General features: G+C 42.0%; 1 long non-coding RNA gene across 1 annotated transcript; it reads right to left on the bottom strand.

The window, feature by feature from the left end:
• Nucleotides 1–2,308: 2,308 nt before the first annotated feature.
• Nucleotides 2,309–8,093, bottom strand: LOC141570433 (uncharacterized). The gene is made up of 3 exons (XR_012494438.1): nt 7,960–8,093; nt 3,173–3,407; nt 2,309–2,636 (listed from the first exon to the last, which is right to left on the bottom strand). It is a non-coding gene; the product is annotated as an uncharacterized LOC141570433 (long non-coding RNA).
• Between the last annotated feature and the right edge of the window lie 1,077 nt (nt 8,094–9,170).

Genomic DNA, 9,170 nt, shown 5'->3' with positions numbered 1-9,170 from the left:
CAGTACTATATTTCCCCGAAAATAAGACCTAGCTGGACAATCAGCTCTAATGCGTCTTTTGGAGCAAAATTAATATAAGACCAGGTATAATATAATACAATATAATATAATATAATATAATATAATATAATATAATATAATATAATATAATATAATATAATATGATACTGGGTCTTATATTAATTTTTGCTCCAAAAGATGCATTAGAGCTGATTGTCCAGCTAGGTCTTATTTTTGGGGAAACACAGTAGTATCCCAAATTTGTATGAAAATAAATTAATTAAATTGTTTGCAAACAGAGAAAATGGTAGAATCTACCAAATGTCAACAGTGGTTCCATCTAGATTTTTTATTGCAAATTAATGAGCTTACTGTATCAGAAATTTAAAAACATAGATTCTCAGGCCTCACACTTAGAAACCTTGACTCAGCAGTTCTGGATTAGAGATCAGAAATATGTATTCTTAACAAGATCTCCATATAATCACAATGGGCAAACAGCATTGGAAACCACTGAGTCTAGGTGAACCGATTATAAGTGAATATTTCTTTTCCTATAATCATATTTTCTAATTTTATAATAAACAATTGTTATTTGAGTAATAAGTACGTTTCTTAAAAGTACAACTGTTAGTAACTTATAAGCTAATTTTCATATTGATTCTAAGGGAATATGTTACCCAAGTTTCAACGAGGGTTTCAGGGTTATATTTGGCCCCGAAATAGACTATTAACCCTTAACACAGCACCTCTGTTCCCATTGCCCAGTTCACTCGGTTTCCGCACTGGGAAGGGATAGACATAAGGGCCAATGGTATGGAAAGATACAGAGTGGCACAAGGAGTAGATTCCTGAGAAAATGGAGTGAGCCTTCAGGGTGAGGCCGGTGCTAAAGGCCCAGAGGTTAGGGGTACAGATTCAATCCAGGGGCCACAATGTCCAGAAGGCACCAAGACACTTACTGGGGCATAAGCCAGATGCTTGGCTGTGCCCTAAAGGCTCTATGAGAGTTTATGAGAAAAGGGTTGGGAGCAGGCCTTCTGCAAGGAACCTGGGAGGAGCATCAGGATTCCTTAGTGCCAGGTAAAGGGGCCTGGACTCTAGATGGGAGTTCAAGGGCAAGCTAGTAACTATAAAGTAGGTGCCTAGGTTTTAGAGCAAGCAGAGTCCTGGGTAGATTATAAATGGAATTATTCCAGCCAAGAGGGTTGGTCAAGACGCCAACCTAGTATGAGATGGGGGCTTAGATGCAGGAATAAAACAGAAGCCTGGTCATAGGAACAGGGCACAGTATCTGAGCAGGGCTTGCTGCCAGGACCAAATGAAGCTCAGCCACTGTGCCATGTCTAGAAATCCCAAAATTCTGAGGAGATTTTGGATTTCCTCAGGCAAGCATGCATGCATAGGTAGGGGCCAAGTGGCTTTGAATCATCAGGGACTCAAGGATTTGGGAGGAGGGAAATGAACAGATCGCAACAATGGAGCTATAGTGAAGGGGGGGTGCAGCGTGGTAGCGGGGGCTCGAGTGCATGGGGCCTAAGCAGCTTCTGGTCACTCAAATAAGAAATGTGGAGAATTGGGGTTGGGGACATAACCAGAGGTAGGGGGCCTCTCATTAGGCTTTCCATCATTTCAGTTTCCTTTAGAAGCAGCAAAAGGGGTTCCTAAAAAAAAAGGCCATTAGGATATTAGAATTGCTAGTCTTTTCTCTCTACCGTCCCTTCCTTTCTTCTACCTCTAATTTTTGCCAGAATGTCTTCATTTTTTACATTGTCAAACTTAATAATGTTTAAATTTGGATCTGAAACTTTTATTGTGAGGAATCAAGTGCCCCGTTGGTTATAGATCAGCAGAAATAAAATGCTCAGACATGTCTTCATAGTGATAGTAAGCATTTTCTTATCTCTGGTAAAGAATATGGTTCTGCTACTGGGGCAAAGTATACAACAGAGAACCCAGCCCCCCAGAGCGTTTCTTATCTATCAAAAAGTGGGTCAGGTTCTCACCAGGTGGGAGGAGCCTTCCTTCCTGGAGCCTGTTTTTCTTTCTGAATTTCTATAGTCAGTGAGAGGGTGGTAAAAGGCTCTTCTTGAGTCTTTTGTTTCTTAAAAATAACCAGCTTAAAATAATATGCCCAAAAGGCATACTTGGGGGTGGCAAACTCAGCGCCCCCCCCCCCCCCCCCCCCCGTAGTAAAGGGACTAGGTAAAGCATGTTTCTTGTTTTCACAATTATTCTTGAGCAATGCAGGACCATTCCCTCAGGCATTGTTCTCCTCAGGGTTGCCGCAGTTCTTCACACATGTGGCAGGCTACAGTGACCCCTGGCGTTCGATTAGGTTTAACAAGTCATTTCAGGGACTTCTGAAGAATTTGCTGTCTCCAGTAGATGTCAGCAAATCTCTAAAACAGCCTCTCCACCTTTCCTGTGCGTGCGACTTACCTGAGAATCTGGTTAAAATGCAGTCTAATTCAGTAGGTCCGTGTGTCTAATTAGCCACCGCGTGGTGCCTTCGTCGGTGCTCCATGAAGCACACTTTGAACAGCAAGGCTCTGAGGCAGCTTTTCTCATCCCTGGCTCCTCCTGCACGTCGCCGTCACCTGGGGAGCTGCGTCTGTCTCAGCCCACCACAAAACCTAAAAATTTTGAAAGTAGATACTTTGTTAATAAAACATTACTAATTAGTACACTTTTAACTGGACGCATTTTCCCAAAGTTTTCTTATACCGGTAACTCGTAACTTACACTTGCTGTGCATTCACCATCCTTACTCAGGGCGTGAGGAATCTGGCCCTACCTGGCAGCAGCATCAAGTAGATGCTGGGAATTGTTTGACTGCCTTGAGACCAGCCACAGAAGTGGGGAACATTATTGTTTTAACTCTTGCCTTCCTCTTCTAGATCATGATTAGCTGTCTAGAAGAAGAATCTGTGGCTGAATGAGTCTGAAACAAGAGTGAGGAGATTTTTGTTCCCAATGGAGAAAAGGGAAGCCCCATATTGTGGTTTGGAAGCTGGATATACTGGGAAGCGATGAGTGGACCTGAGTGGGAAAGGGGATAAACAGTTTAAGACACAAACTTATACATCTTCTTAGATACCCTCAACTACCCCCTTGCTTCTCTTTCTTGGTTGGCATGCTGCTTTGGGTTTTGGGTGAAACACTAGCCTACCAAGTATGGGATCTAACGTCCTCAAAAGCCTGGAAGACTGGAGGAAACAATCCAAAGTGCAAGAGAGTTAGCTCTCTGGGGGCTTCTCACGAGTCCAGGATTGGGTGTGCAGGTTGAACAACTCAGGAACGAGAGCAGGAAGCTTCAGGATGGGTGGTCTCTCAGGGCCAGGAAACATGCTCTGTGGTAACCAGTTGAATTCCCCTGGGTGGATAATTATATTCAGAACTTTGAACTGGAAGGCAAAGTTGTTGATTATTAGCATCACAAAAGAAACTATTAAATAGAATGTTAAAGTGAGAGCTCTATATAAATATAATAACACAATATAGATAAAAACCAAACATATAGGAAGGCAGTTTTCGATCTTTCTAGAATAGAGACAACATAAGGAGGATGAGAAAGGATCTAGTGTTGAAAACAAGCATATCTAGGCTTACTTTTGCTAGAAGCCACGGAAACAATGGAACAATGTCAAATCTGCCTCTCTAGCTGACTGCATTCTCACAGGTACCCCCGTAAAGCAAGCTGCCACCGAAACATAGACCCAAACAACAGTTAAACCCTTCCCCCCGCATCCACAGGGGGAATCTGAACATGTGACCGATTTTCCACACAGCAAGCTGATCTTTTTGACAAAAACAATCCTATTTAGGTCACTTTCCTGTTCAAAACAAAACAAAAGACCTTTTGTGTCTTTCCGTAGCTCTTAGGATAAAATCTGAAATCCTTAAAAAAGCTTACAAGGCGCTCCAGTATCCAGGTCCTGAGCGTCTCTCTAGCCTCAGCTTGCGGCACTCCCACATGCTCTCCAAGGTCAAGGTGCTACGTTTGTTTAAGTTCCTCTAATTAGCCAAACATGGTTACCAAGCTGCATGGAATGGGCTGCTCCTCTGCCTGGGGCTTCTTCCCTTTGCTCTTCATCCGTATCACTCTCTCTTCTCCTTCAGATCCCATCTTCAACATTATGTGACCCGAGAAGCCTTCCTTGACCCCTGTTTCATGAGGTCACTTTTTCTGTTTCCCATGGCACCTGTATCTCCCTGAATGATTTTGCATGTCTATCTATCCTGCTAGATGTTAGGCTGTCTGAGAGCAGGCATTTTATGTGATTTGGTGACCATTTTCTCTCCAGCACCTAACATACGATTCAATCATTTAGTTAATGAATGAATGTGAAATTCAAAAATCATTAAATTGGCTTCCTAAATTTTGGTACGTTAATCATTGCAAATATGATGATGGGACATTATTAGACATTTTGTTTTAAATTCTTGACAAATGCTGTCAAACACATATTGAAGTGTATGAACACCATTAGAGAAAGAATTTCCTTTGATGTGAACTTTTTGGAATCAATCAAAATAAAAAGCATACAGAAAAAAATTATTTCCCTTTCATGCTTGCATTCTCCCAGAAGATTTATTGAAAAATAATCAGTCAAGTCCTCTGAAAACTCATTCACACTATCATCATCTCATTTGGGTTTCCACTATAGATTAAGTGGATTATTATTTTATTTAGTATCTTTGCTCAATGATATGCTCCATGAAAGTAGGACATTTGTCTTTCTTGTTCACTATATTCCCAGGACCTGGAAATGTGTCTGATACATAGCAGATGCCTAATAAATAGTAAATGAGTGACTGCTGTAACAATATAACAACACTGGTAGGCATCTGTTAAACGATGCTACTCTCCATGTCAGGATGGTAGGTGAGCACTAACCACAATCCTAAACAAAGCATTTCCCAAGACGCTTCGATTGCTCTTGTTAATTCCCTGTGAACATCACAGACCAGCTCACTACTGCTGACACTATTTCTTCCTTCTAGCTCTACTAGACTTTAGCCTCTGTCCCAGGGCAAACAAGGATGTGAGGATAGGAAAGGGGCTCTTGGCTTAGAGAAGCAGGAAGACTTAAGAACTCCTGAGCTCCCAGACTCAGGGGTAAAGCAGAGAGCAATGAAAGAAGGCAGCAAAGCTCTCTCACTCCAGAGTTTATAGTCACCAGTCACCCAACTCTACAAAGAGCCTGAATTCTCTACTTTCTTGTGGGTCTCCAAGTGCCCCCTTCCAACCCTGCCTCACCCAAATCCACTCTAACTTTTTCCACCTAGGGGTTTTCCAGACTGCTTTTATCAAATGATAGTGGTGAGGTCTGAAAAACACTCAATCCAAGTAAATTCTTGCGAGGTCAGAAGACCAGCTGGCTGTGGGACTGAGTCACCCGGACCCCACCCCATTTATATCACTGGAAGTGACAGAACCATTTCCACGCCACACTGGGAATCCCCTTTCTTTAAAGAGGCTGTGAAAGTCTGTTTGTATCCTTTATACTTTTATGGATTTATGAGAATATTCAAAGTTAAAAAGCAGTAGACTCTCCCAGCCGTCAGGGTGGGTGGTGAGTGGTTGATGCCCCCAGGTACAGATTTGGGGGCCAAAGAAGGCAGCTAAGAAAAACAGTGAGAGAAAGACTAAGCAGATATTACTGATGATGTGTCCCTGCTGAATTGATATGAGTTTAATAAACAATATCCCTTAAAAATTTGTAGGGGTGATTTATTCGAGCATCTAGGAAGGGTTAAGCACTGTTCTAGGTGCTGGGAATAAAACACTGAGTGAGACAAACAAGACATCCACTTCATAAAGCTGACCTAATAATGGGGGCGTCGATAAATATCTGAATAAATAAGAATCAGATAATGTTAAGTTGATGATGAAAATAAAGTAATGCGTTAGGGAGTAATGGGATACTTTTGAGTGGGTGCTCAGTAAGACCTCTTTGAAGAATTTATATTTCAACTGAGGTAGGCATACAACACTGCTACGGCAGTGTAGTTGTCACTATGAATATAGTGAGTTGTACAGTAGGTTATATGGTTGAATGTCAGCAGTTACTGCTCTGAAAATAATAAAATATAATCTAAAAAAAAACTTTAGTCAACCCTAGTCATAATTAAAAGAAATTATGTCATTGTGATATTTGATGAGAAGCCTTATCAAAAAGAAAATTATTTTGAAATTCCAATTTTATCCTTCTCATTAAGATAATGGGTAGAGTAGGAAATATTTACTTTGTTACCAGAGTTAAAAAAGAAAAAGAAAAGAGCAATATAGGGCACTAGACAAGTGGGGAAAGATTCTTATTTAAAATTAAATGTATGTGGGCTCTGTCTCTGGTTGTCTTTAGCAAGAAAGAGCAAGTAGCTTCCTAGGATATTCAATTGTTAATCACAAAGCTCTTGTTTAATCTTCCAGAAATATGACCTTTAATATCAAAACATGGGATGACCACAAAGCTTATAAGACATTGCATTGCTCAGCTATAGGTCATATGAGTCATAGGAAATTGAATCTGTTCAATTGCTTTGTAAGTCAACTCATCAGTCTTGTGTTAACACGTTGCATACGGCGGGGTTTAAATCCCTCATACCCCTCTGTTCCAGCAGGTTTTTAAAAGAAACTACTTTAAAATGCACCCTTCTCTTTAAAGCGTAAATGCTTCTATGTCATTTATTATTTTTCTATGGAATTTTTTAGGATTTACTCACCTATGATGTTAGTAATCCCTCCTGGTGTGATACTGCAGAAAGCAGCTTCCTTTGTTATTAACAAAACACAAATAATTCAATAAAATGTGCAAAGTAAAAAGAGTCAACAGTAAAAACGAGAATTCTCGTTATCCGTCCTTAACGCATGGCTCAGAAAAAAAAACGAAGATTCTCGTGATCCGTAAGCAACGTGTTAAATGACTGCGAGATGGACTCATCTTTGGTTAGAAACTGTAGACTTTCTGGGTCTAGCTTTCTCCTTGCAGACCCTCAGAAACTAAGTTGTCTCTACAGATCCATATCTAAAAATGCCAAACCTGGTTTCTTCAATATTATTCTCTATGTATAATAAAGACTTGGTGTATAAAAATAATCCAGGGAATAAAAGTGGGACTGAGCCAATAAGTATATAAAAAGGTGCTCAGATTCATCAGTCATTAGGGAATTGCAAATTAAAACCACAATTCTCTACTTGTACACATCCAACTAAATGCCTAAAATGAAAAAAACAGAAAATGCCCAATATTGGCAAGGATGAGGAGCAACCCAAATTCTCATACCCTGCTGGTGGGATATGAATTGGTATAACGTGCAAATCTGTCAGCACTGGGAGAATACAGGAAAACCCCACTGAAAAGGAGTTGGGAGGCCAGAAGGGGGCGCTCTCACACTGTACTATTCGATGCCAATTATAGGAAGAACTGTCGATTACAGATCCCAGCAGAAGAATCATAAACTGGAAAAAATCATGAATTATAGGCCCCAACAGGACAAGATGTACATTGCGTCTTCTACAGGAACTCAACCAGTGAGAAACCGTCCTCACCCGAGACTCTCACTTTCCTCCAACAGACTTTTGTTCCAAACAACCGCTCCCAACTTTCTTCTTTTTCTCCATAAACACCCCTTTCCTTTGTTGGACTTGCCTATGGCTTTTGCTATAGCTTGCTTGTCCTGAATCGTAATTCTTTGCTGTTCCCAAATAAGCCCATTTTTTGCTGGTAAAATAACTGACCATTTTATTTTTAAGGTCAACACTACTCAAGCTGAACATGCAGACTCTATGACCCAACAATTCTACTCCTAGCGGCAGCTCTGTAACCAACAGAAGCGCATGTAGTACGCGTTCACCTAAAAACACGTAATGTTCAAAGTAACGCTATTCATAACAGCCCCAAACTAAAAATTATGTCTAGCAACAGTATAATTGATAAATCGTGATCTACTCACAAAAATCAAATATTATGCAGTAATGAGAATGAGCCAATGGCAGTTTCCTGCAATTAGGGGAAGGGACTCGACTGCATCCTTCTTCTCCTCAAAGCCCAGATCCGTGAGACGTTTCCAGCGGGGTCTCTGCCTCCCGTTCCACTGCCCATCCTCTCCCTTTAATCGGACAGTAAAAGGAAAAACGAAAGTAATCCTTTTTTTTTTTTTTTTTTGTAAAATTTTATTGAAAAACTTTCAAGTCATCTAGGAAAGGGGGGAGGGAGGACAAAGAACGAGATCAGTTCTCAGGGAAGACCTCTGATTCTCAGTGTGGAGACGATGGAGCCCAGACAACCGCAGTCAAGCTGGAGCCTGTGCACCCGCTCCTCTCCTCGTCCTGCTGCCCGCTCCTAGGGTGGGAGCCCCGGGGAGGGCTGTGCCGGGAGGAGTGCAGGGGGACCCCCCGCTGACACGGGCCTCAGTCTCCTGGGAGGTTCCCAAGGCCTCAGTCTCTCTGATTGTTCTGGGATTCATATCCTCTGCAGGTTCAGCCTCTCCTGCAGCTGCTTTTGGATCCATCGGGGTCCACGCTGTGGGCTGGGGCTCAGGACACTCTGAGCAGGGGTCGCAGCTTTCCTTAAACAAATGTCCACATCCCGAGCAGTTCCAGCGTGACAGCCCACAAAAACAGGAGAGTGAGTCCAAGAATTCAGGGCCGTGCTGAAAGGGGTCACCCAGCCTGGGGTAGAAAGGCAACGCCCATGGCCCACCGGGTTCCTGGAGTAGAACTAATGACTCCTGAGTCTCGGCTTCCTCTGCTGCAGAATTCCAAGCCTGCTTTCTACAGGAAAAGCATAGGTGTGCCATAACTTCAGTCTCTGGGCCTAAAGAAGCAAGGTGTCTGGGCTAAGAGATAAGGTGAAGTTTATTCCCGGCTTCGTAGGATGTCAGAAACCAAAAAAGGGCAGAATGGGGGGTGTTGGCATTAATGTTTGGTGACATTGATTCAAAATGCCAGAACTGATGGGATTGAGGGGAAAAGTGGACCGTCCTGGATGATATTTTTCTAAGTTGAATTGATTGTAGTGTGGGTTGGAGCAGAAGCAGCGCTGGACAAACTTCAGTAGAGGACCTGGAAAAGAAAGGTCATTTAGAGGCAGTTGCAGCTTCTAATCTTCATTGGAAAGTCTGCTCTAGAGAATGACCATGCTGTCTATTTCTCATGGCATCTC

The sequence above is a fragment of the Rhinolophus sinicus genome, linkage group LG03 (assembly GCF_036562045.2).
Source record: "Rhinolophus sinicus isolate RSC01 linkage group LG03, ASM3656204v1, whole genome shotgun sequence".
Classification (NCBI taxonomy): domain Eukaryota; kingdom Metazoa; phylum Chordata; class Mammalia; order Chiroptera; family Rhinolophidae; genus Rhinolophus; species Rhinolophus sinicus.
Note: the sequence above shows the minus strand (reverse complement) of the source record. Positions and strands in the feature narration are given on the sequence as shown.